Source organism: Hibiscus syriacus, unplaced genomic scaffold (genome assembly GCF_006381635.1).
Source record: "Hibiscus syriacus cultivar Baekdansim isolate YM2019G1 unplaced genomic scaffold, ASM638163v2 tig00110745_pilon, whole genome shotgun sequence".
NCBI lineage: Eukaryota > Viridiplantae > Streptophyta > Magnoliopsida > Malvales > Malvaceae > Hibiscus > Hibiscus syriacus.
Window position 1 is genome coordinate 530,487 of NW_024062847.1, and position 10,251 is coordinate 540,737.

At 36.1% G+C, this 10,251-nt stretch overlaps 1 pseudogene; it reads left to right on the forward strand.

Moving 5' to 3' along the window:
* The first annotated feature begins 5,114 nt into the window (after positions 1-5,114).
* Positions 5,115-9,016, forward strand: LOC120139394 (annotated as a pseudogene).
* Positions 9,017-10,251: the final 1,235 nt, after the last annotated feature.

The following is a 10,251-nucleotide window of genomic DNA, read 5'->3' on the forward strand; positions in this document are numbered from 1 at the left end:
TAATTAGTTTTGGTTGATTTTTGATGTTGAATTTGATCGATTATGGTGATTATTGAAGCAGGGGGTAATCAGTCGACCACCTAGAGGTCGACGTCGTGACATCGTATGTGCGTGGGGCTTGTTTGCCCCAATGAAATTTCCAAAAACGGTCAACTCAACCCGTCTGACAGGCCCAGCAGTTGAGTCAACTCGATTGAATCAACTCACTGGGTCAACTCGTTGACTTTGACCGAGTTAACCCGTTGACCATTCTGACCGTTGAGTTTGACTTTGACCAAAAAGTCAACTTTCCCCAAAATGTTTTATTTTATGTTTTTTGACGTCCTGATTCTGAATCTGAAGTTCGTTTTTCCAAATTCGCACTCAGTAAGCCGTTTTCAATGTTTTACCTTCAGACTCAATATGGTTTCTCAATTAAGTTCAATTTCTGACGCAAATTTGGTTTCTATGTATCTGAGGAATTATTGGACGTTGATTCAAGTTTGAGGGTGATCGAATGAAGTTTAAATGGTCGATCGATATGGCATGAAAATGAGGTAATTCATTACTACATGTTTAATGCTTTATGGAACATGTTATTATTGATGTATGCATGGATGAGTATAATTGGTCACATGTATGTAGTGATCATTTCCTAAACTCGATCCGAATACTATAAAAAGTTGATAACCAGATTGGAGTTATATGGCTCACTTAAGAAAGTGAAAGATCAATCGGAAATAATAAATGATTTGATTTTAAGATCAATGAATTTTGTTAAATTTTTCTTAAAGGTTAAATATCGGGGTTAATTGGATATGAAAGTACCGAAAAGAGCACCATGAGATAAAATTACAAAAATACCCTTGTAATGTAAAAATGACCAAGACTTCCTCGGATGGTGAAAAATAACTCTTAAAGGACATATTTGACAAATTATATGAAATCTGCTAATGATTGATTTTAAAATAATTACCGAAATGTCCTCGAGCTTTGTAATAAATATATTAATAACCTCCGATGATCAAAAGAACAAAATACCCTGAACGCTAAAGGAACTATATTGCATTCAAGCCTAAGGTATCGAATGTATGCCAGTGATAGAATTGAGTGGAATGATGATGATATGCTTAAAGTGTAAAAAGTACAATGGATGGCTATGATAAGAGAGACGACCTAAGAAATTATGTTATGATTAACTTGAAATTTGGAATCATCGAAATAACTTCCAGATCTATATTGGAAGACCTCTTAAATGTAAAATGACCCAATGAACGTCTAAGCACTGTAATAAATAATAATGTTAGCTCTGAAAAGAATAAATCAACCTCAAATATTAAATAACCTAAGTAACCTCAATGTCTTAGGATTAATTAAGTGATTTGGATAAGTCTGGAAACGCGAATGAACTTTCATGAGGTAATATCCCCATGGGTTATAAACCACGAATCAAGTATGTCAACATTTCTTGATTGTGTTGCAACGTGGAAATAAAATAAAGACCATTGGAATATATGTTCGTCTCCTAAAGATATATTCATCGATGATTCTGAAAGTGATCTATGTACAAGAAGTGTTGGTATTAAAGAGTGAATACCTTGGTAGGGCAACGAATTGACTGACATGCATTAGTTTTGGGAGTTGTTCAGCTTGAGTTATTTCGATAATCCATAGATCGACACTGATTGCAAATGTCCTGAATCTTCGTTTCTCCCTTATCAGCTCAAATCACTCCGGTCATATCAGAACACATAAGTAACTCAGATGCAAAGGATTCTGAATACCCTATTTTGTTCAATTGGACTAAAATCATGTTAATTCAATGCAAAATCTTGAATACCCCTGATTGTTTGAGTAATGGAATCACTCTCCATAAATCTAAATCTAGAATTTATTCTGTATAAAGGTTCCTGAACACCTTCCTGATGCACCTGAATTATAGCGAGATTCTAAAGTATCAACTTTAAATGTATTATTAGATCCATTAGTAATCGATTTCTTCTATTGAACTTCATTCCTGTAATCCGATAAAAGTATATAAGTTTCACGTTTTCCTAATAACTATTCAGTGCTTCAGAAAAATACTTGGATCCTCTAGTGTGTTCCACATGTACTACATGACTGTTTTATATGTTTTGAAATGAGTTTAACGGAATTAATGATTTACTGGTTTATGAACTATGGCAACATGGTATGTGTTCTCCGATTACGGTTTTCACCAAAAAATATGAATTGTTCCTCATTTATGAAATCATGGAATTTACTAGTTTATGAACTATGGTTTCCTATTTTTATTGGTTATACTCGAACTATTTTATAGGGATATTATCTAGGTAGGCTGGAGTTTAGAGGTACAACTTTGATCAAGATAATAAATCCTTATGGAACTAAGGTGATCCTTGGGTAGGCTCTCAGGCGCATTCCCTTGGGTTAATCATGGGGCTACTTATGGCGTACAGGTGGAGATCAGTTATATGGTTTATTTCATTATCATGGTTATGAGATATTACTGGATCACGATCCAAATACTATGATTTATGGTTAAAACTGATTTCTACTGGATTTTTATATGGGTAAGATTATGGAGTATGGAGGTTTAGCCCTGATCCAGCTGGTAAATCCTTACGGACCTAAGGATACCCTTGGGTAAGCCCATAGGCCCCAAGGCATTCCCTTATGTTGGCTCCCTTTGTATTGTGCTTAGGGTAAGCCCTTATAGATGCAGTTATGGGGAACTGCATAACGGTGTTTGGTTGGAGGGTTCCACATGGTTTTGAAGAATATGTTGTAAATAATTACTGTTTTAAAAGATTATATCTTTTCACTGGTTTTTGTTGGAATACACTAGACATCCTATTTGATCTCCTGAAAACTTGATACTATGAATGTTTCCTATGAACTGAGATCTTCATGGCTTCTACTCGATGAACTACCAGTGAATCCCCAGCTTATCCCGAAAACTTGTATATGCCTGTTTAAATAAGGAAATTTTATGGTTTTTCATTTATTTGCGTGTCCTGTAGCATCAATAGGTAGTTCTGTATTACTGAGCTTCCCAAAGCTCACTCTCTTACTCACCATTTCAGGTTAAAAGAATCGTATCACTGCAACTTTCGACATCAGTAAGGGAGTTCCTCCGGTGTAGCTTGCGAAGTACGGTGCATATGATTAGGGGGCATCCAGCTTGTATTTTGTTTTTATATCCGAGTATGGAATCTGCTTTATTTTTTAATAATGTTAAATTTTATTGTTATGTTTATAAATTGTTTTATGATTTTACGTGCTTTAACAAAAATTTTAATTTTTTTGATATTTTTATGATGGGACGCTCCAGTGGCCCTATGTGACACCCTAGATCGGATCGGGCCAACCACATCGGTTCGTGGGGGGTTACAATCGTATTTTGATCTTATAATGCTTTACTCATGTTTTTAAATTGTCTTATTTGTTTTATTATGCCTCACTAAGTGAATATTTAGCGTGCGATGATTTTTATGCGTAGGTTTAGTATACGAATCGGAGTGAGGAGTGCAATTGATATCATCTGTCAAAGGTTGCCTCATCAGTAACAGTATGACATCTCTAGATGTTTATTCTTATATTACTAGTTGGCATGTACTTAGATATGTTTTGATGCTCTGATAAGATACTTGGTATTTGGTTGTAGTATTATTTTATATTTGAACTTAAACTACTGTTTAATGGATTTTAAATTTTATTATATATATATATATATATATATATATATATATATATATTTGAATAACCTTTTATAAACTATATTATTAAATCGTTTATTTAAAGAAACAAAATTTTTAAATACGAAAATGTTTTAAAAGTCGTTAACATCTGTGATCATTCATTTAAACGTTATTTTATATATATGTATTTTCAAATACAAAAATATTTTAAAAGTCACGCGACATCTGTAACTCGTATACAAGGATGTATACGGGAAATAAGTGTTACAATATAATTTTTTATACTGAATACAAATTCCAATTTTAATAATATGAATCTTTAAATAACCTATATTTTGAATTAAATAATATTCAATATCCTAAAATATATACTTTCACATAAATAACAGTAATTATGTGTTTACATAGTTATAGATGCTGCAAATTGGGTTTTCAGTACAAATGTCGGCGAGAGAGAGAGAGAGCGAGTGGGGCCTCGTTTGGGTTAGATAGGACTATTCATTTATTGAATTTGTCTCGTCATAAAATGCAAAGGCTTTGCCTGCCATGAGTCTTTTGAAGGACTCTGACTTAAAGCCTATTACATTCTTTCACACATTAAAAGATATTAAAAAGATCAGTTGAATTTGAGTCCATCAATCACTAATCATAGTAATATACATACATACATGAAGACCTGCATAAAAATGATTTCATCATGATATGATAAATTTAATGTCATATGGCGCATGAATGAGTGAGCCAAACCTTAAGTGCCTTACCCACTCTTCATTACTTGACAAAATCGCAACTCCCGCATACTGACAATCCCATGGCCGGCTATCCTAACATAACACCAAACTCCAAAAGAAGTTGCAGCACACCCTTTCCCTTTATAATTACTTCTTGCACACACACTCTTCTTTTCTCTTTTTTCATCTTTCTTTGAATATACTGGTAAAGGGAAACCAAAAGGCAGGTTATTCAGAATGGGGGGACTCGACCCTTTTTGTAGTCATGAAAACGGTTGTTTTTTAATCTGGTTTGTTGCAGCCCCTATCTTTAGCAGCTGAAAAGACTGGTCTTTGATGAAAGAATGGTCTCTTTTGCCGAATTTGACTTGAACCAAGTTTTTCTTTTGGGGATGGGAGTTGTTTACTCCTCCTTGAGCAGTCCCTTTTGGCTCTCTTTTGTTGGAAGAAAATAAGATTCTCACAAAGTTGAGCAGTCATTTTTCCCCGATAAATTTGCAGAATTCTCCCAAACTGTAGTATAAATTGGTGGTTCCCCACACATTACCGTGTGGACCGTTTCCCAATGGCAAGGTACCCACTGTTAGTCTGGTCATTTTCTATCTTTCTGCACTCTTCTGATTTCCGATTCTTGTTTTTTCTACTCTTTAATTTTGTTTTCTCTCTATCTCTCCCATTCTCTCCATAATGCAATTCACTGAAATCCCACCCTTGCACCAAATCACTTCATTTCAATCCACACAATGAAAAAAAACCAAATCCATCGGGCTCGTCCATGGCCTGGATTCCCTACCTCAAAGGGTTTGGGCAGCTTTGGTGATGCCAATTGCATGGAGCAGCTTTAGTGCACTGCGCCAAAGCTATAGAAAGCAACGACGCTACACTAGCGCAGCAAATTCTTTGGGTTCTCAACCACATTGCACCACCAGATGGTGATTCCAACCAGCGCTTAACATGTGCTTTCCTTCGAGCACTTGTCATCCGAGCGGCCAAGAGTGGCACTTCCAAAATGCTTGCAGCAATGGCGAACGATCACTGCAACTTCACTATCGACATCCACACTTTCTCCGTCATCGAGCTGGCTAGCTTCGTCGACTTAACCCCTTGGCATGAACAAAGGATGGAAAAATTCTTAGCCTATAAATAGAACATTTCCCTTTGGTTAAATGTATGTCAATCACCAAAATACAAGTGGTGTACTAGAAAGCTATTAGCTATACTAGTAGAGAATTTAAAGGGAAATTCTCTTGGGGTGTACTTTAGCTTTTGGGCATGTGTGAGAGTTAAATTTTTGTAGTGTGGTTGTAATAATTTTCCACATAGTAAATATTTTTTTTTTCTTGGTTGTCTTTTGACAACGCTTGTGGTTTTTCTCCATTTGGGAGTTTTCCATGTTAAATTATTGTGTTTTCTCTCTTTTATTTTTCAAGTATTTTTGTTAATGTTGTGATCTAAAGGGATTGTTGGATTACAAGGGGTCTATTTTCCCAACAATTGGTATCGGAGTCAATGGTTTGGTAAAAGATAAATTTCAAGGCGGGGTAAGAATTTCTTTAAAATTCTTAGTATGCTCTGTGGTTGCGGCTTTGTCCGATCTTCTACATCAGAAAAGATTTTTTAGAAATTGTTGTAGTCCAACTGGAGGTCCTTTAAATACGTTATTGTGTTTATTGAGTGTGAAATTGTGTAAGTAAGTGCAGTCAAGAAAGTTTTGTCACAAAGGCTATAATCGCCTAAGGAGGTTGGGACTTAAGCGGTACCATTTGTGTCCCCCCAATCTTTCCTGGAAACTTTCTTAGTGCATTTTGTAGACACAATTGTTCACTCATTATTCACGTGTGAGATCACTGGAGCATTGTTGAGCAAAAATGAGTTTCAGATTTGATATTGAGAAATTTGATGGGAGAATTAATTTTGGGTTGTGGCAAGTACAAGTCAAGGATATACTAATCCAGTCTGGATTGTATAAGGCCTTAAAGGGAAAGACAGCTTCTTTGTCCGAAGGAAAGGAACCAGATAAACCTAGTGACAGCAGTGGAGACAAGGGAAAATCCAAGATGAGTGAAGAAGAATGGGAGGAGTTAGACATGAGAGCAGCAAGTCAGATTCGTCTCTGTCTAGCAAAAAATGTTCTTGCTAATGTTGCTAGATGGTCATCAACAAAGGAGCTTTGGGAAAAGCTTGAGGAAATGTACCAAGCTAAAAGTCTTTCAAATAGGTTATATTTGAAGGAGAAATTTCACAAATTGCAAATGGAAGAAGGTACAAAATTTCTGACCACCTTAGTGCACTCAATGGGATTGTTTCTGAACTGGAATCTATTGGAGTGGAGATTGATGATGAAGATAAAGCATTGAGACTTATTTGGTCTCTTCCATCTTCCTATGAGCACATGCAAACCGTTTTAATGTACGGGAAAGAGAATGTGAATTTTTTAGAAGTGACAAGTAAGCTGATTTCAGAAGAAAGAAGGCTGAAAAATGGAGAGAACAAATCTTCTGAAAGTGGAGCATTGTCGGTTTGTGGAAATAGGAAGAAGTATAAAGGCTCCAAAAAGAAAATTATCTGCTGGGGATATGGGCAACCTGGACATCTAAAGAAGGATTGCAAAAACGGTGGAGCTATTTCGGCTAATGGCTCCAAAAGTGATGCTACTAATGTAGTCGTCTTTGAAAATGAAGACGATGAATTTGTTTTTTAAAGTAAGATATATATCCTCATGGCATGATAGCTACCAATTGAGTTGCCATGGAAAAGGATGTATGAAAAGGTAGCATGTCCACATTTACACATGGGCATTGGTTGACAGTTGATGCAAGGTGTGTGGTGGAATTGATGTCGATGGCTAATGAACTTCCTAGAAAGTCAATATTGGAAGTTGCAGTATAACTTATTAGCAGTTTTTCGACATGAACTGGTCGAGGTAAAATTCTTGGAGTTAGTGAATTCCAAGTGTGTATCCTCTTATGGTGGAGTATGACAATTTTTTTTTAGAATTGTGACTATCATAGCTGATGGGTTATTGAGGTAGCTGTTGTTTTTATGGTGAAGAATTGTATGGAATTTTTGCCAAGGTGGAGATTTGTTAGTTTTTGGCAAAAATTGGCCAAATCCCACATTGGAAATGAACAAAGGATGGAAAAATTCTTAGCCTATAAATAGAACATTTCCCTTTGGTTAAATGTATGTCAATCACCAAAATACAAGTGATGTATTAGAAAGCTATTAGCTATACTAGTAGAGAATTTAAAGGGAAATTCTCTTGGGGTGTACTTTAGCTTTTGGGCATGTGTGAGAGTTAAATATTTTGTAGTGTGGTTGTAATAATTTTTCACATAGTAAATATTTTTTTTCTTGGTTGTCTTTTGACAACGCTTGTGGTTTTTCCATTTGGGAGTTTTCCACGTTAAATTATTGTGTTTTCTCTCTTTTATTTTTCAAGTATTTTTGTTAATGTTGTGATCTAAAGGGATTGTTGGATTACAAGGGGTCTATTTTCCCAACACGCTTAACATGTGCTTTCCTTCGAGCACTTGTCATCCGAGCGGCCAAGAGTGGCACTTGCAAAATGCTTGCAGCAATTGCGAACGATCACTGCAACTTCACTATCGACATCCACACTTTCTCCGTCATCGAGCTGGCTAGCTTCGTCGACTTAACCCCTTGGCATCGATTCGGTTTCACCGCTGCGAATGCGGCGATACTAGAAGCTGTTGAAGGGTACTCGGTCATTCACATAGTTGATTTAAGCTTGACACATTGCATGCAAATCCCTACATTAATCGATGCCATAGCCAATAGGCTCGAAGGACCCCCATTAGTAAAACTCACAGTCGCCGGTGGTGCCACTCAAGATGTCCCGCCAATGCTCGATCTCTCTTACCAAGAGTTGGGGTCCAAATTGGTTAACTTCGCTAGGTCCCGCAATGTGGCACTTGAATTCCGAGCGATTCTGTCGAGTTACGCCGATGGATTCACTTTTTTGATCGAGCAGCTTCGGGTTCAACATTTAGTATATGCAGAAAGCGGTGAGGCTCTAGTTATAAACTGTCACATGATGCTTCACTACATACCAGAAGAAACTCTGTCACCACTTTCTAATGTAAATTCAAACTCTTATTCATTTGAATCATCGTCCACTCAATCTCTTCGAACCATGTTCCTCAAGGCGCTTCAAATGTTGGACCCGACAATTGTTGTACTAGCAGATGAGGATGCGGATTTGACATCAAATAATCTGGTGTGTAGATTAAGGTCTGCTTTCAATTATCTATGGATACCCTACGATACGGTGGACACTTTTCTTCCACAAGGGAGCAAGCAAAGGCAGTGGTACGAGGCTAGCATTTGTTGGAAGATAGAGAATGTGATAGCTCATGAAGGTCTGCAAAGGGTGGAGAGGCTCGAACCGAAGAGCCGGTGGGTGCAGCGGATTCAGACTGCCGGTTTTCGTCGGGTTAGTTTCGGCGAAGACACTATCTCGGAAGTGAAAACAATGCTTGATGAACATGCAGATGGATGGGGATTGAAGAAAGACGAAGACGATCTCGTACTTACTTGGAAAGGACATAATGTTGTCTTTCCACAGCTTGGGTGCCTGCGTGAAGCTCATTTTTTCTCTTCATGAAATTGTAATTTGAATTTTCTTGTATTAATTAGTATCTAATTTTATTCAAATTTTGCTAGCATTGGACTACAAGCTAGCTTATAGTTATATTACGGTTTCTTTTAAGAAGTGTGTGGGAGTTTATATTGTATGGATTAATATACTTTTAAGTCCTAAACTATAATTTAAAATTAATTTTTGGTGTCTAAAGAATTTTTCATTAAAAAATAGGTGTCTAATATTTTTTTTATTACACTTTTAGGTGCATATCGTTTAAAAAAAACCGTTGAGTAACATATGCCCTAAACCAAACTTGGTATATAACGGCACTTTAGCAGCGTTTTGTTTTGAGAAAAAGCCACTTAATTTATATATTTAGCAGCGGTTATAAAAAAATGCCACAAAATGACAACAATAGCGGCTTTTGCGTGAACACGACACAATAGACATTTACCTTTAGTAGCGTTGTTGGCAAAACAGCCACAATAGATCAATAAGGGCGGCGTTTTTTAATACAAACCGCACAAAATGAGGAGTACTTAATGGCGTTTGTAAAATCAAACGCCAATGTTCAGACCCTTAGGGCTCCTTTTAACTTTACCTCTATTCTTTTTTCCTTTTTCCTTTTTCCTTTTTCCTTATACCAGTACAAAGCCACACTTGTAGCCGTCGGAAACAATTTCTTTTGTCGCCTTCCAGCCTCCGATTCTCCAAATTACTTTTGATGAATTGAAACTCCACATCTCCTATTGTGTTCCGGTGTTTGACGAATTGCTTCCGATCTACCTTGTTTATCCGTTCCCTTCTCTTCCATCTCCTTTTTCGATTTCTCCCCCTTTTCATCTGATATCTTTTGACTATGGAGCCTTTCTATTTGTTTCGCAAATGTATAATTTCTTAGATCTCTTGATTTTTAATCGTCTTTATTCCTTTTTTTTAAAAATATTTTATTTTTTTAAAAATAAAAAGAAATATAAATATAACATGTGTTACTTAACGGTTACCGAAACGGTAGTCATTTAAAAGAGTAACGGAGAAAACAATAGACACATATTTTTAATAAAAAATTCTTTAAACACCAAAAGTCAATTTAAGATATTATTTAGGCACCTAAAAGTGTATTAAACCTATTTGTATTACTGATTACTGATGCCTCTATTTGACATTTATCTTGAATCTGAGTATAAAATGTTGAGGGCTCTTAGAAATTTTTTTGATAAAAAATTTTCATTTA